We start from the raw sequence: 19001 nt of genomic DNA on the forward strand, positions 1-19001 counted from the left end.
TCAGATTAGTTGAATACCATAGACGGAATTCAGTATTAATGGTATTTACATGTACGAGTTAGAGCAATCTAAATATTTGAATGTTATCATGGCATGAATATCCTACTTTATTCAGCAATACGAGGTTCACACATTGTCTTATCCATAGTTACTGTAAAGATACATGTAGTTTTATGATTTAAATCAGGTAGATAAATGTAAAAACTACCGATTGTAATAGAATCGCCAGGTTTATATCATAAAATAACGATAACATGTTTAAACGAAGAAATGTTCAATGTACTACAAAATCAGATTAGTTGAAAACCATAAACGGAATTTAGTATTAATGTTATTTACATGTATGTACAATTTAGAGCAATCTAAATAATATATTTGAATGTAGATTATCATGGCATGAATATCTAGCCTACTTTATTCAGCAATACGAGGTTCACACATTGTCTTATTCTAGTTATTGTAAAGATACATGTAGTTTTATGATTTAAATCTGTAAAAACTACCGATTGTAATAGAATCACCAGTTTATATCATAAAATAACGATAACTAAACGAAGAAATGTTCAATGTACTGCAAAATCAATTTATTCTTCAGTACACATTTATACATGTACAAGTTATCTGTTATCATGGCATGATAGCAATACGAGGTCATTGTCTTATTCATAGTTATTGTTACATGTATGATTTAAATCACCAGGTAGATAACATAACGAAGAAATGTTCAATGTACTGCAAAATCAGATACCATAGACGAATTCAGTATTAATGGTATTTACATGTACGAGTTAATAGAATATCCTACTTTATCAGCAATACGAGGTTCACAAGTATGATTTAAATCAGGTAGATAAATGTAAAAACTACCGATTGAAATAATCGCCAGGTTTATATCATAAAATAACGATAACATTTTTAAACGAAGAAATGTTCAACGTACTACTACAAAATCAGGTTAGTTGAAAACCACAAACGGAATTTGGTATTAATGGTATTTACATTTATGTAGAATTTAGAGCAATCTAAATATTTGATTGTAGATTATAATACTTTCATCTATGTTGGTTATACTGAAATATTACACCGCTGTCTTAGACACAGCAGCTGCATATTTCACGGTAGGGTAGCGACGGTAGCTTACTTAGTATGGCGATGTGCACGTTGAGTTCAACTGCTCGAGTCAGCTACCGGGGCTCATCAAACAGATCATTTCCTGCTCCACTCAGGATATTAACCGGCTAATTAAACAACCAACTGAGCACGGCCTGTCTTGTTCTGGCACTGCTGCTTTAGTCGGTGTCTACCCACTACTTGAGTTTCACATTTGAAATTATACTCTGTAAAGTGTTATCTGACAATTGTTTGTTTTGGCTCTGTTATATTAGATAAGATAACAGCCTACCTAGATTGTTGTGTTTTGAGATAAACAATCATTTTATTAAATCGTGGCATTCACTACTGTATTTATATATGTAGAATTCATAGAAGACAATCAGGGAATGATTCCTAGAATGACGGGAAAACATGATTGGCCGCAAGTTCTTACGGGACTATAAAAACACAGGAGTGTTCTGCGAGGTATGTATAAAGATGGTGTTCGTGGAATCGACTACAAGGCGGCGGCGGCAGCGTAACGTTATCATCACTATCACTAAGATAACAAATCACAGGCAATGATGTGGCATTATCAGGCTGACTCATTGATGATAACGTAATGTAAAACACTGAGATACGGTATATTTTTTGTGTAAACCACGTTTAATTGTTGAAATTCGGACAAGTGATTTAGACAATAAAGAAATGTTGTATATTCATCATTGTTTCATTACTGTATTGTAACAATGCGGTGTACTCGGAACATTTTTTTTTTATTCTTTGTTTGAAGTTTATTTTTAACGATGGACGGATTGTGAAGAAACAGGATCTTCAAAATCCTGACATTCCGGACATTTGTCATCGTTCAGTGAAACAAAAAATCAGTAACACTACGTTTCAAGATCTGCGATCTGATCTCTTCTTCAGGTAAATAACTATCCTAACACAAAATTACAAACTACTGTTGCTATACTATAATCCAATTTACTGAAGGTAAACAGTACATACGCAGACTAGAGAGGTTTCTGTGGATAAGGAAGGACTCCACTTAAATTACATCATTTGCCATAAATAGAAATGGCATAGTCGTGTAATTATTTTAGTTGTATTATCGAAAACATTGTTTTTCCTCCTTTATAAATACGATCTTCGAATCTTAAAAAATGAATATAATTTATAATAACCATGATTTAGATCATTATTTAATATAATATTTACCAAACAATGACTTTCTGAAATTTCTTCCCTTCTTTTCGCCTGATCGTTTGTCAATTTTTTGCATTTTACAGACGTTTAAACCATTGTCACGATAATTTGCTTAAATATTCCCTATAGGTAGGCTGGTGTCCTAGCAGTATTTTTTGTTGTTATGTACTCTTTAAAATTGTTTGCACGATACACTGGGTATCTATTTTTAGAGCAGTATTATATGTTTACCATTAAACTAGGTATAAGTACGCACAAAATTTCAAGCGTATAGGCCAGTTTGTTTTTGAGATAGGCTATCGTGCGGTCAAATATACAGAAATTAAGACTCACAATAAACTGAGATCTCCAGTTCAGTATGTAGAAGCTTGGCAGTCTCAATCCTTTCACGGATTTTCTTTTGTTTAGTTTTAAAATTATGCAGATTTTCTTTTGTGATTTCTGAATACAATAGTTTAGAATTTGCTTACCTATGCCAATGTACAAATCCCTAGAACATTTCATGGGGAAGAGTACATCCTCTACACAACCCCCAACTTGGAAACTCAGACTCTACTAACGCTAACTTGGAATTCGAGGTGTACCCAAATATCCCAGAAATCAGCGAAGGTCGTTCTGTGAAGTCCCCATCTCCACACCCATCTTGTTCCATTACAACATGTACTTAAGTAAGTGATCTCCAACAGGGAAATACAGGATATCACCTCATTTTCGCGACAAGCTTTTTGAAGCATCCCTGAGCAAACGACGTCTATGGAAGAAATCTCCATATTCACACGCTACGTTTCAATAAAATACTTTTTTTATTTGACCATGAGTTATTCTCATCATTAACAGTGTATTACAGACAAATTGATGGACTATTGCCACAGTAGGGGTCAGTAAATATTGGTGGAGGGGAGTGGGGGGAGGGTGTAGACAACCCCTGGTACGGCATCACCCTTGGGCCTGTGTGTCACAAGTGAAAAGTCACGTCCTCCGATGTCCACTCACAGGGGAAAGTTTGTTTCACGTTGTTTGGCACGTTCCGGAGCTTTGCATTTAAAGATTTTGCTTCTCGTTTTAATCTCTACAAACCAGATTCAGAGCGTCGACAGGGGGAAGTTTTATTGGAAAATTGTATAACTGTACTCATTACGTGATTTTTAATGTGTATTAGAAATTTGAAAAACAGTTCGTGCCATTAGTCGTTTGGCAAACATTTTTATTAAATAAGGAATCGGATAGTGTAAATAATTACATATTCAGTCTGTAAATTAATGTTGTTTAGCAATTCATATTAAATTACATGACAATTTTTTTATAGAATCTTTACTGGAGGCTCTTCTAAGTAATTTAAAAATTTAGCCTTCTGTAAAATTCTTATTGGCACAATTTATGATATCACGCAATCAGTTAGATTTAATTGATATATTATGCGGAAAGCAGAACAGCCCAACACGCTTAGTATTGTAGCAGGAAACCGGAACAGTCCAACACGCTTAGTATTGTAACAGGAAACCGGAACAGCCCAACACGCTTAGTATTGTAACAGGAAACCGGAACAGCCCAACACGCTTAGTATTGTAACAGGAAAGCGGAACAGTCCAATACTCTCAGTATTTTAAACAAGAAAGTAGAACAGTCCAACACTCTCAGTATTGTAACAAGAAAGTAGCACAGTCCAACACCCTCAGTATTGTAACAAGAAAGTAGAACAGTCCAACACCCTCAGTATTGTAACAAGAAAGTAGAACAGTCCAACACTCTTCAGTATTGTAACAAGAAAGTAGAACAGTCCAACACCCTCAGTATTGTAACAAGAAGATAGAACAGTCCAACACCCTTATTATTAGCCAAGTAATAGATTAACTTTTTTGTAAAAAAGGTAGGCATATAGGTGTAAAACTAGAAGTTTGCTTTTATTAAAACATTTTACAATATGAAATAAAATGTAAGCTAAGTAAATGGAAAACAATTTTATTTGTAAAGTATGTATTTTTTTTCTAATATTCCGATTTACAACCAAAAATAGTCTTTTTGTAGTATTAGTTTCAATGAAGATAAAGTTGTATACAGGTCTAGCTAGTGGGTATGTGGTCTAGTTGTGTAATCCATGAAGGAGAACGGAAAGCGTGGGTCGGGAAAATCACTAGAACAGGAGCAGAAGAAGGTGGGCGAGTGAGCAGCGGCACCGCGGGGCTGAGGGCGGTGAGGTGGTGAGGCCGTAGGCAGGCAGCGTCCGGAGTCCGGACCGGACCGGTTGCCGGTGTCCGTCCAGCACTACACCGGTTCTCGTGACAGAGCCACAGTTTCTCTATTAAATCTTCTGTGGCTGAACTCTAGTATTTTCCTGCGTGACCTCTTCGGCAATATTATTCTTGAAACTAGCATTCTTCTACAGTTACGAACTAAAGAAGACGATACATCTGGAATGTGTATGTTGACTTCCGGAGTACAAAATTTGAAAGTTGAAATTGGTTATTTATTTATAGACCAATATCAATGAGTCCATATTTTAAGAAAAAGAAACAAAACAAAATACAAGCCTCATAAAAAAACTAAATTTAAATAACTTGAAACATATATTAAAACAGAAATAAATATTTTTATTCCAAACCCAGTCGTAAAAAACCAAGTTTGTTATATACCATAACAAGACTTTTATTACTTTTATCAAAACTGTATTACTAGACGGTTTTTATCTGGAAATACACGACTTTCGGTCGCAAAACATACTTTGCAGTCATACGTTCCTCTTATTTGGACAAAGTAGATTAATCACTTAACGATAGAACACAGAAAAGTCACACTGGAACACTGTTCACAGCGCAATCCGATGGCCAGACCTAGCAACTACCCTTGGTGGGCCGTTGCGTTTCACCATCGATTGTTGCTAAGTGATACGTACTAGTTATTAATCACGGTGGGATGTGTGGGCTTGGATTGTCTGTAGTGTCAATTTTTACTGCACGATAAATGTTTAAGATGATCCAAATAAAAGATATTCAGTCCTACCAGATTATCGAATTGTTTAACAATTTATAAGTATTCTAATGGATTTTTCAAGAATTGTTACATTACGCTGAGAATCACTTCAAACTGAAGAGAGTTGTTTGGGGATTATTGGTTGCAAATTTCCAACTACCAACTACCACTAACTACCGAATGCTTAAGTAGCCTAATACTATATGAAATAATACTAAACTTTCTGATTGCAAAAAATGAGTTGCAAAAAATGATTGTTGTGGTTATTCTATATCATTTACATATAAATAACGTAGTACGTCACGGTTTTTCCGGTAGAAGGTCAGGCAATAGGTGTAATTTATCTAAGTTTATATTTTCAGGAATAGTCTTTAAAATTTAATATCCTAAACTTGCAGTGAATTATACTAAAAGACAATTCCTTTATTACAATTATTGTACTATCGATTAGGTTTTAATTGGGAAATATCAATGGATGAGCCAATACTTACTGTAACGGATAAGGAAAAGTAAGCATTATTACAATGTGTGGTGTTAATGTGTGTGGTGTTTTGTGGCAGGGCCGATGTGATGTGGCGAGATGGCGGATCACGTGACTAGAGTAGTGCGAGAGTCGACCACATCCTCCTACCTGGTGGTGAGTACAAGGCTCTCAGGAGGCCATTCACTCCTAGCAGATAGTCTTTATACAGGTGATCGCAGAAATATTTGCAATTTAATTGAAACAGGAATGTTAGTTTGTCAAAAGGAATCTATTTGCAATTTAATTGAAAAACGAATGTCACTGTGATGGTCAACAGGAATCTTCTCTAGATATTGGCACTTATAATTACTGAATTTAGAATGGTGGTGAGTACAAGAGTCTCAAGAGGCCATTCACTCCTAACAGATAGTCTTTCTACATGTAATCACAGAAATATTTGCATTTTCATTGATACAGGAATATTTGTTTGTCAAAAGGAATCTTCTCCAGATATTGGCACTTATAATTACTGAATTTAGAATGGTGGTGAGTACAAGAGTCTCAAGAGGCCATTCACTCCTAACAGATAGTCTTTCTACATGTAATCACAGAAATATTTGCATTTTCATTGATACAGGAATATTTGTTTGTCAAAAGGAATCTTCTCCAGATATTGGCACTTATAAGTACTGAATTCCGAATGATACATGAATATACGAACAAGTTACCTCTGTTTTACATATTTCAATCACTGCCATTGGCGTATATAGAAATTATTTCGGGGGGGGGGAGGCTGATTCACTAAGTGGCTTAGGAAATATAAAATACCCTCAAAATTAGGGGCTCAGTAATTTTCCCACTAAGAAGTTTTGAGCTTTAAACCCAACACAAAGGTGTTCTAGCTCAAAAGACATTACTGGGTACAATATTTTAATGTGCATTTAAAATTTTTGGGGGTCCTGTACCCCCTAGCTCCCCCCTTATATATGCCCATTATCACTGGTAATTATACGACTACGAATAATATGCGTTTTAATTAAGACCAGTTTTGGATCCTAACTGTGTCTAGACCTGAACTGTAGTTTCGATTTTCGTCTTTATTCAAACTGGTAAATTTCAAAACTCTACAGTTCGAAGCCTTCTGAACAACAATTGGCCTAAGATGAAACTGAAGACGTTACAGTTTCTGTTATCTGTCATTAGGCAATCATAGTATGTATAGTTTGATCATAATTTAGATTCAGTGATTATCTGCGTGAATGATACGCAGAGAATAAAAACTAATCTCGAGAAATCTGTACTTCCATAATTTATTACCGTTAGGGATATGGTGCGTCTAATAGATCTCCGAATGATCATGAGTAAAAAAAGTATTTTTTCTAGCCATCCCTAAGACATCGGGATGTGTTTTTTTTTTCATTGGATCAGATCCAGAAGGTCAAATTGGCCTCTAGTAGGGAAACCAGAAATACTCTAATTTGCAAAGTGAATTATCACGATGCATTACTGAACTCAGTAACGGTAATAAGGAAAATTCCTACATCCTTGCAAGATTCAGTACTACATCAATCCCAGCCAGGTATCATCAGGTAACAAGATCCTAGGGTCCCGAAGGTCTATTATGAACTGATGGAAGAATTTCTATTTTCCTGTTCTGTATTAGGTCTGTAAAACATTGCAAAGCAGCACATGGACTTTTGCACACCGTTACTTATATTTGAGTTACGTTTGTGCATTCTTGATCTTAATAATTATGGTCACTGGAAGCAATCGCCATCTTTGTACTTCAGCACTTTGGAAGTTCTGCCAGGGTGTTCACGGAAATATGAGACGTATATCGTGATATCAGTAATAGTGTCTGAACGACAAGTGTATATAATCTAGATAATCTAATCTAATAAAAATATTTCTATAATCTGCATCCCGTATCGTCTTGGTTGGTGTTTTGAAAATGGAGATTATTGTTTCATTAGACCATGTGGCAAAAATTTGAAGATTTTGTGAATTTAATGTAGTTGTTTCCAGTACCATTATCCAAAATGTGCATTCTCAAAATACGTCGTTTGCTTTTATTAACTGTATTATTAAATACAACCCATAGACGTTTTGAAAACGTCCGTACTATATAGTTATGTAAGCGAGATTTTAATTTTGAAAGATTAGTTTGTATTACCATAGCAAGACACAAAACTATGCTCCACTTTGGTTGGATTTCCTTGAAAACTCGACTTACAAATTCAACTTTGATGAATGCTAAGAATACGTAGGAAGACTAATTTATAGTCACTTCAAGATAACATTGATTTAGTTTCTGGATCTCAAGGTTACAAAAACCTCTTGGAGATTAAATGTACAAATTATAAGGCCATCCACTAATTTATTAAGCCTAAAAGTGCCAGGACTGGTTTCACAATGGCTTACAATGGAGTATCACCAAAATGAAGCTAATTTATTTTACAGTCTTTTACCTTACATTTTGTCACATTGTATTTTTGAAAACTGAAATTATAGAAAATACATAATCGTAGAATTTTATTTATAGAAGCAGAAGTTTTTATTTATTAGAACAAAATTACTGTAAAGGAAACGGGATTTTCCGGACATTTGCTATTGTTCAGTGATACAAAAAAAAAAACAGTAACACACTACGTTTCAAGATCTGCAATCTGGTCTCTTCTTCAGGTAAATAACTAACCTGACATATTATTAACACTAGGTTAAAATAAACAAATCATACCAGACGCGTAAGTCAGGAATCACAATCACCATGCTGTTAGTCAACTTCACTAACTCTAAAACATGCACTTAATACAAAATAAACACAACACCAATTATAAAAACAATTATCAAAACGGGTCACAATAGGTCTGTATTCGCCGACCAATCAGTTGTAGGTCCTGACTTACGCGTCACAACACTCTGGTATGATTTGTTTATTTTAATCTAGTATGTAATTATGTATTAGGTTAGTTATTTACCTGAAGAAGGTAGTGTTACTAATTTTTTGTATCAGTGAACGATGGCAAATTTCCGGAAAATCCTGTTTCCTTCACAATCCTTCCATCGTCAAAAACAAATCTCAAAGAAAACTACAGTATGGATTTATATTTAAATTTTGAAAATTAACATTTGCAGGTGATTTTGAGTGCAACACATTCTTATGAATATTGAAATCTCGAATTTTAAAATTGGTGAAATAATTCGATCATAATGATGTTTTCTATCTCCTGTATTTATCTCTTGTCATCTGTGCGTCACATCCGCGCTGCGGTATGTTTGGCCTTAATATGAGAAGCTCCACAAAAAAAAACTATTCCAGTGTTTGAGGGCTTTCATTACGTGACTTAATTCGTGGAGAACTTTTTCGAGTTTAAAATTTGAGTGTAATGGTCAGAGAGTATATAAAAACCTTTATCTACAGGGTGTCCCACGAGTAACCCGACACACTTCTCAGGTGGTTTCCTCTCTTATGTTAGAGAGAGCACTTGCAGATAAGTTTTCCAGGAAGATAGATTGGGCGAGGTAGAAAAAATGAATTTGCCTCCTAGGTCCCCCTGATTTAAATCACTTGGATTACTACATTTGGGGTCATTTAAAGTAACTTGTATACGCAGAACCAGTTAATTCCAAAGAAGAATTTATTAAACTGAATTTTAAGAACGACCGAGATAGTAACAGAAAAGCTACATGTTATTTCGTTAAACGCGCTAGATTATGTATAAATTATGAAGGAAAATTATTTTGAACACCATTTATAAGATATGGAAATTGAAATAAAAGGTTAGCAACGATCAGCAATTATTATTTTTGTTTTTACGAAGAACGTTTATTTTGATAAACATATATTCCTTTTTCTGTCTTGTTTTTCGTGTATGTTGATTCAATTAAACATTGTTTTTTTTTTTTTTTTTTTGTTTGTTAATTATTAACCTATTTTACATTATTCTCTTCGGAATTTATTCTTTAGGGTTTTGATTAAAAAGGTTTGCGTGTTTATTTTATTACCCATTTTATGAAGTTAAAGTACTTCAAATCGAAACAAAGCATGTTTTTCGAAACCGAATTTTGCATATTTTTTCCGATATTTTAGAAACGGGAGGTCTAACAGGTGTGGGAACGTATTTTATTCAACTTTTCAGTTCATTTTTCTTAAAACCCAATAAATTGAACAACTATCTTTACGCCCTATAAACATCAGTTTCGCTTTATTTCCGTCATTTCCTAGAAAATCGATCGAAAATCTTTCCATAGCCGTAGCTCGCTAACCAAGCGTTTTCGGACATATGTTATATGAACTTTTTTCACTATTCTGATGCGAGGAAACCACCTGAGAAGTTTGTCTGGTTGCTCGTGGGACACCCTGTATATACAATGCCAATGCTTTAACGATGGAATCGTGCTTCCTCACACGCTCGTGCCGCCCCAAGGTCATGGTCCACCCCCATCACGACCATCGGCAGTCACGGATGTGCGAAACACCGAAAAAGGACTGGGAAGGTCACCAGGACTTTGGCTCGCCCTTCACCATATGCTCGTGCCCAGCTGGCCGTGGTCTAACCCTGGTGATCCCGTGTTGATAAGATACGCCCGTGACAAATCTCGGATGTTGGACACGAGCGACATTGATAAGCTTTACAAATCATCATAGAACATGGATATGACGTCAGTCAAGGACAGTAAGTTCAACGTCCACTTGCTTTATTTTGATGTCTTTTTGACCCAAGGAAGATCTGACCATTCAATTAGAGAGACGCTTGATGTTGGACGCGACCAACATCGATAAGCTTTACAAATCACCATAGAACATGGATATGACGTCAGTTCTGGATAATAAGTTCAATGCCCACTTGCTTTAATTTGATGTCTTTTTGACCCAAGGAAGATCTGACCATTCAATTAGAGAGACACTTGACAAACCCGACAGAGATAATGATATGACCGACAGGTAATTGTCACGTCTACGCTACAGGGCACGTGCCAACGGTTACGTGATGTAACGTGTAGTGTCCTACGTGACAGTGTTACTTCCGTTACTGTGATACCAGCTCTGAGCCTCCCGGCTCGTCTGTAGTCATCACAGCATGTGATCTCAGTCATCCGGATGTTGTACCTGCTGTAATTTAGAATTTATATTTGTTTGCAAAGTTTCCTCGTATGTAGGAAATTCCATCATTGCATGTATCTATGTCTAGAGCCCTGTGTTTCCCAACAAAAACATTTCCTTACTTGCTATTTTTGGAATCTAGCCCAAAAAGTTAAGTATCTGTGAAATTGTAACAGCTTTTTAACATTTCATTTGAAACATATTGCACTCTTAATAAAATTGTATTGTTTGCAACTGGTGCCTCTTTAATAGTTGTTGAACAAGGAGTTTCTTGAATTGTCTGCGCTCCTAGCGGCTAATCGTTTCATTGTACAAAAATAACACCAAGAGTAAAAAAGTCTTAAAGTTCTATGTAAAATCCAAATTCCGTCAGAAAAAACAAGGGTTTTCTATTATAAATTTCTATGTCAGCCGTCATATTTGAAAATGGCGATTAAGTTTAAAAATGTTAACTACGTAAATGCAATAAGCATAAACAATAATGTAAAGTTCCGAATTTATAGTTTGTTGTAAAATTTTATAAAACCAATGGATTTTATTTATTTGTAGTATTATTTATTACTGTGAATGTTGAGTTTAGCTCCATTTCACGTTCTGGCCTACTGCAGCTTTTGAAATTTGTCACTGTCACTGTCTTGATTCCTGGAATCTGGAGTCCACGTCCGTCTGAAGACACCCAAAAACGTCTCTTTGCATTGTTTCAACGTCAGAGACACTTAGACCCCAAAACAGATCTGTCCGTTTACCCAGCCGCCACCCAGTGTAAACTACTGTAAATCCTATTTGTAGTCTTACTGATAACAGTTTCCATCTGTCTTTCCCAAATTTCTTTCAATTGTCCTAGTCAAGAGTACCTTTTGATGTCCTTGAAATGTCGCCATGGAAATAATAGCTGGTAAATTCTCTTACTGCTTTAAAATGTCCCTGATTACATAGAATTGATTCGTTTGTGCGAGGTGATTTGGAAATTCCCAGAAACGGGTTGAGACCGTAAAGATAAGCAAAATGGTTTCTAAGAACATAACAGTTTGTTCTTTCCCGCTACTTTAATCTGTGAGTGTAAGTTTAGAGTTTCCAACTTAAAATCATAAGTTTTAAAAGAAAAATTATATTTTTCAGTTCTACATGAATATTATTTTTAATAGGAGGCTATTAAAATTAAAACCCAACACAAAAATAAACTTATTCGGGGCAAACGTTTTGTTGGTTTTGTTAGGTTTGGATGAAAAGATATAAAAATCAAATATGTCTTGCATATTTGTAACTAACTAAACTGCTGAAGACTTGCTCAGATTTTTTCTTTCTTTTTTCGCATTAAATTTGAAATCCAGACTCACAGTGACTATTATTTTCAATCACTATTGAAACTTTTGACTCTAGTAATATAAATAATAAATTTTATAGTGCAGTATTATTACATTTTAATAGGTACATCTATCGTCAGATTACTTGCTGAGAAAAGAAGGATATAAATAGCTCTCTGGACAGCAATTATCACTGCCAGATTGTCCCAGAATGCATAATTGAATATATAAAAAAAGCAGTACCGAAAACGTCTAAATAGAAGGCATTTTCAAAAAGTAACGGAAATTTTCGTTTCTTTAAAAAAACGTATTAATTTGTTATCACTTTCAAAATTGTCCCCTTTACGTACACATTATGCACTTGTGCCAGCGCTTCTTTCCAAACCACGAAACACTCCTCAAACTCGATCTTTGAGATAGACTTTAGCTCTTTCAGCGATGCACTTTTATGCTTGTATAACGACGGCCTTTAAAGGCTCTCTTTAAGTTTGGAAATAAACAAAGTCACACGGAGTCATATCTGGAGAATATGAAGGCTGGGACATCGTTATAGTACTGTTTTTGGCAAAAAATTTACGAACTAGCAATGAAGTGTGAGCATTTTTGTGGTGCAAAAGACATGCATTTTTGCCACTATTCCGGACGTTATTTTTTGAACTACTTCACGCAAACCGTTTCGTCTTGTGGCAAGAATTCATGATGCACTATCCCATTGCGATCTAGGAACACAGTGAGCATATCCTTCACGTTTGACTGCACTTGTTTTCGTATTTCGCGATCCAGAATGCCTCCTCTGGGATGATTGAGCTTTAGCTACGATTCCATTTGCCGCTGTTTTTGTTCAGAATGCAACTATGTCGGAACAAATTTTGCTGCCACATACCTCAATATACCTCAAAAAATTTAAAACATTTCATTGCACTTGACAATTAATATGCCAAAATCATCAGCAACTTCTCTGATTGTAATACGACGCGACGATTGCTCATAACCATTTCTTCTACTTTTTCATGTTTTCATCTCTTGTTAATATGCTTCAGTGTTCGTCAATTCGTCATGTTCATCATCATCAATGACTTCACGGCCATCTTGAATCGTTATACCACTCGTAAACCCTTGCTTTACTCATTGCAGACTCACCATAAACCTTTGTTAACATTTCCCACATTCTTTCCATTTTTCACACAAAATTAGATACAAATTTTTGTATCCATATTTTTAACAAACGAAAGTTTATGAGTTAATAAAGCACGTCTAATCTTATCAGCTCCTTCTGAAAAAGTAAACGATGAATACAGCTGAAAATGTTATTATACTTCAGAAGCATGAGTACCAACATAACAAAATTTTGACAATCGGACTTTTCACCTAATTCCTATTATTTTTAACAAACGTCGTATATAGACTAAAAGTAATGTATTTACGTAGTAATATATTTATTCAGGTAATTTCTACTGGGTCCATAAGCTCTTATCTATCTTAAACGTATTCACGGATTATCTAAATAAACAAAAATTAAATCAGTCGTTGTAATGAAAATATTTAGCCTACTAGCAAATACAGCAAAAATTTCCAAGGTGGAATGGGTAAGAGTGCTCATTATTTAAATTCGATTACCCACGTACAAGAAACAATCATGTCAAAATTCTTGACAGTTGAGTGAATCAATGCGGACAAAATAACAAAAACTTTGCGAACACTGAAATACAAATAAAAAAAAAATAATCAAGCAGTCTTTCCTGACTTTAATTGCATTGATTTAAACATTGTTTGGAGTTAATTAATAACACGTAATGATAAATTGCGTCTATTAGGAGGCTTACCGAGTTAGAGAAGCACTCGAAGGGATTGTTGTTCACTTCTTAGACAAAGGTCTGCTGAGCCCCTCCCCTCCCTCCGCACTCCGCAAACTGGTCTTGACAACCCTCCAGCGCCATTGTTGGTGCGAGGTACTGGGTATTGTTGGGCGATATTTATAACCCATTATTGCTCTTCCACGTCATTGGTCTCCGACTTACGCCCTTTCACAAGCCAAAGGAAATTGTATATTAGACGCCTGCTCGTGGCTTTTGGATTTGAAAGCTCTATACCTGCGTAAATCAAGAATCAGTATACTTCAAAGACCGTACAATGTGCTACTATTCTGTACCTTACTTGTAAAACCCACTGTTTGACTGAAGGAAATGACAATGCCTACAACACTGAAATATCTCACGATGGTTTATTCTATCCTGTAGATGTGCAATGAGACACCTAAAAAAAACATCAAGTTGTTTAAACTATTTAAAATATTAGGTTTAAAATTGTGGATGAAGGTTTTTTGTAAATTGAGCCTGTAACTCATTTTGGACCATGAATAACGCATACTAAATTTAAATTTGTTTTGGTACTTATCCGTAGGCTACTCTGTCCCTATTTACAATTTGTTATTAGGCTGTATAGTAGGCAAGGGCGTAGCCAGCTAGGGATCCAAGGGGTCCGGACCCCTCAAATTTTCACCTTTTTAGCAAACAATTATTATTATTTAAATAATTCAGTATTACAATGTGCTGCTGAAAGATCGTTCTCAGCATTGAAACGGGTCAAGAACCTTTCAGAGGGGCATGAGCGTGGAAATGTGAGGTGCAGTTTTGAATCTAGCCTTTATTTTTTCAAAAAGTACATGGTAGTCATTCGAGCACCTCATCTGAGTGAAATTGAGGTGAGATTTCAAGACTTTTACAATTTAATTTTGTTACAAGATTATTCACAAGCAATAGGGGATTTATAAACCAATTCAAACTTTAATAGCCATCAAATTGGACAGGGTAAAATTACAGACTTCTTCTTTTCTCCATTTTTCTTCTCTTTACCTTTAAAATGATATGTCACTTGCTAGGGGTTCGTGTAAAAAATTTTGACTTGCCCCAAAAAACGACACTTGGGGGAGGGGTCAAAAAGTTTCATACATCAAAAACTCCTTAGTTAGTTATACAAAGATTCACCAAAGTAAATTACTCGATCTCTATTCATAAGAAAGTTAATAGGGCGGAAGGGCACTTTGAAGACACCCGGTATATGATAACCTAACCTAAACCTGCTCATATCGCGTAATAACAAGTAATAGATAGGGACAGAGTGACCTCGGACCAAAGTGCCCTTGTTTTCATTCGGGTAACTATATAACCATCCAATATCTTATAATTTGGGTAAGGTCTAAAACAGCTTTTTATATTTTAATACATAAGCCTACTCTAAATATTGCTCGAATGGCACAAACTCCTTCGATACTACATTATTTCTCAGATGTAACCTTACAACAATGTCCATCTATCTGAAAAGGTTTCTGGAATCATTCCTAAACCTAATGAAGAGCACGGAGACGTTTGCAATGAAGTAATTAGTTTTCACATATATTCAGATTCACGCCTGATGTTAAGCGATCACTAAAAGCAACATACGTGTAAAATGTGTGTTGTATAATAATAACGTATCCGTTCCTAAAGCAAACTTTGTGGATTGTTTTAAACCAACCAATTTTTGGTAATGGTCGTCATACACCAAGTTCGTGTAGTAAAGATTTGTTTGTATAAAATGTGTTCTAGTAAATAAATTATCCATCACATATCCCAAGTACTAAATGCCAGAAGAGAGAATGTGAGTCCATATGTGTTAAGATTACATGAGTCTTTCGTCGTTTCCGTGGTGTAGCGGTTATCACGTCTGCCTAACACGCAGAAGGTCCCCAGTTCGATCCTGGGCGGAAACATTGAACTTTTTGCTTAATATCCTTGGTTGGTGTATTATGTACAAGAAGCTAGTTCAAATTAAAATCTTTTAATTATAATTGTTTTAAAGAAAATACTTTGAAATAAATATGTATAGTTTTATTTATTTCAAGACCATCACAAAATGGTGATACAATATTTTCAATACAATATAAGTAATAGAAATAAATTAAATTAAGAATTTTCAGACCAATTTACATATGTACATACGGTAACCATTCAGATGCTCTCTGGTTTTATGTTAAAAATATATTATATGTTTTATGTATTCACACATTTTGACTTTTTTGTATGAATGTAACGAGTATGAAAGTGCAAAAATAAACGGTACAGTATTAAAATTCAAGCAGTCGTAATAATGTTTCAATTTAATTATCATATTTTAAGTTATTTTCATGTAAACATTTTAGTTGTAATTTATTGTTGAATATATTTACATCGCAAAAGGAAGTTATGGCTCACAATTTTTAATGCGGTTCATATATACTTTAGTATTTACATTTTTCTGTGCTATAATAACTATTCTAACTATAAATATATACAATAAGTATATACGTTGGTAGGAACCCTGATAACAAAAATAATTTGTACAAGGGATATATTATTAAACAAGACCGAAGATGAGTGGTCTGTAATTTGCAGGTATATACTAGTAGTTGGTTTCGTTGCTGGTAGAGCGCTCTGACTGTACCTGATTACTGACTTCGTTGTGGAACTGCCAACCAAGCGACCGTTGACAAAAATACTACAAAACAAAAAATTGCCTATACTTTACAGTGCTAATAGACAAATACATGTAGAATACTGTATATAGCATTTTATTCTCGTATTTTTTAAACGAACTTATGTAATGTTTTAGAGCTCATTGTTTTACAGGCAATGTATGTGAAAACCTATTTTTGAAAAATTAATTAAGTCTTAATTATTCTCTATATAAAAAGAAAATAATTATGTGCCAAAAGGAAATTTCCTAGACTAGTTAGTCCGTATAAATTCTTCTTTAAAATAAAGGTGTATTTTTTAATTAGCGTTTTGAAACAACTTTGATAATTACTTATCTGCAACTAATGAATAATTTTCTTCTGTTCATACAAAATTGTTTATATTCTATTGTTTTTTTTATAACAAATTCATAATATTTTGTAGACTCGCTGACTATTTTATTTTAAAGTAAAGTATTACGAGGTTTATGTAATAAGTTATTAGTTTATACGCTTACCCTACCCACAGTAAAATGTAAACGAATCAATAGTCAAAAACTTTTCTCTAAGAAATAGGCATTACCAGAGTATCCACAGGTATCTTAAACAGGTAAAAAAAAACATATTGTATCCACCCTATTTATACATTAATTATGAAAATGACACCTGCACTGATTACAGACAAAGTGCTCGTGTCTATTTTGCCTGTTCCTCAGGAACTGCTCAGACTTGTGTGAAGGTAGGGGAAGGGGTTGATCAGATATCCGAGTGGTACTGTAATATAATGAATGGATACAAGCTTGCCAACTCCTAACTCAATTGCAGCTCGCTTATTGAATATCTAAGTCAATGATATTAGTGCCAGCTCTGCTGATGGAGCTGCTGCTTAGAAAAACACCACTGTGTATGTATAAGCACTTATAAATCTTCTCTTATACCGTAGTTATAAACATAACAGTTAATTAATAATTAAACAGTAAATTTTAGCTTTTTTGTGTATTAGTTTTTGTTTCAATAATGTTCTTTGATTTCTCCATTCTTTCAAACTATTATATTTTGTTTTTGTTCCTTTCTTTTTAAAAAGATAAATTTTTAAATCATCATTTTATCATTTTATTTTGATAAATCGGCATGTATTTGTATAAATAATAGTTAAGAGCGCTACGTTTCATTTTTATATATTATTGTATTTAACATTAGCTTCATCACAAAGCTATACTTAATTAGGAACTTTCGTCTTGTTGTTAATCGCTCATTAAGGGATTTATTTATCATTTGCTACGTGATTATAATTATGAAGACGAAATATTTTTTACTGTTACCTAGCTACAAAGGTAACCTTTATAGGTAGCTGATTTTTTTTATTGTATATTGCATGGCAATAAATGAATATGTAAATAGTAGCAATACTCATTTCTCCCTCAATTCAAGTATGGTGTATTGCGAAATTATAAATTACTACCCTTTTTGCAAAAGATTTTAAGGGCCTTCTTTCTGGATGTGGATTTGAGGCACACTTAATACAATTTAGGACTAGGCCACACCACGAAGGTTGACTGAAGTTGCTCGCAAAAATTTTGAGTATCTAGCTCATTTCAGTCTCAAGATGTTCTGCGGACAAATAGATAGAATACAGACATCATACAGAAAACATATGATTTACATCCCCCGCCTATATAAGTGAAATTGTGTCAGCATACTGAGTATGATGCCTCAATGACGCTCAGCCAAATTCCATGGTACCACCGTTAAAACTTATTCTTGTGTATGTAAAATTGAAGTTTCACGTAAAATTTAAAGTCTAAAGATTAAGGCTTTCTTAAGATATCTTTGCCAAATAATACATTCACGTTTGTGTTCCTTGAGTTAGATTTCAGAGCAAATAAATTATGTTTAAAAATAATAACAGTTTTGTTTAGATAGAAATGGTAGTACAACGCAAAAGTGCCTGATATCCAATCTTATCACCGAATTTTTTTTTACTGTCCATTCTATTATTTTTGTATATATATATATATATATATATATATATATATATATATATATATAGTACAATCATATATTATATATTTATATATATATTATAAATGTCATATGATTTTACTGAGCATGTTTAAAAAAATTTATTTATTCTGCTCGTTTCTTGTTGCTATCGTGATTACCCATAGCTAATGTAAAAATGTTCGCAAACGCTCAGCCAAATCCCATGAAGTGACATGTACCATTGTCGAACTCGATGTTGCTTATATAGAAATGAAGCGTCATGCTAAATTTCAAATTTATTTAGGCTAGTTCGTTCTCAAGCTATCGTGCTAACAGAACTACAGACAGATTTGTAATTTTTCAAACTGATCGAATAGTGGCTTCACTGACGTTCAGCCAAAAACCGTATAT

At 34.3% G+C, this 19001-nt stretch overlaps 1 non-coding gene across 1 annotated transcript; it reads left to right on the plus strand.

The window, feature by feature from the left end:
• The first annotated feature begins 15814 nt into the window (after positions 1-15814).
• Positions 15815-15887, plus strand: Trnav-aac. The gene has a single exon. It is a non-coding gene; the product is annotated as a tRNA-Val (tRNA).
• Positions 15888-19001: the final 3114 nt, after the last annotated feature.

This window comes from Homalodisca vitripennis, chromosome 3 (assembly GCF_021130785.1).
Source record: "Homalodisca vitripennis isolate AUS2020 chromosome 3, UT_GWSS_2.1, whole genome shotgun sequence".
NCBI lineage: Eukaryota > Metazoa > Arthropoda > Insecta > Hemiptera > Cicadellidae > Homalodisca > Homalodisca vitripennis.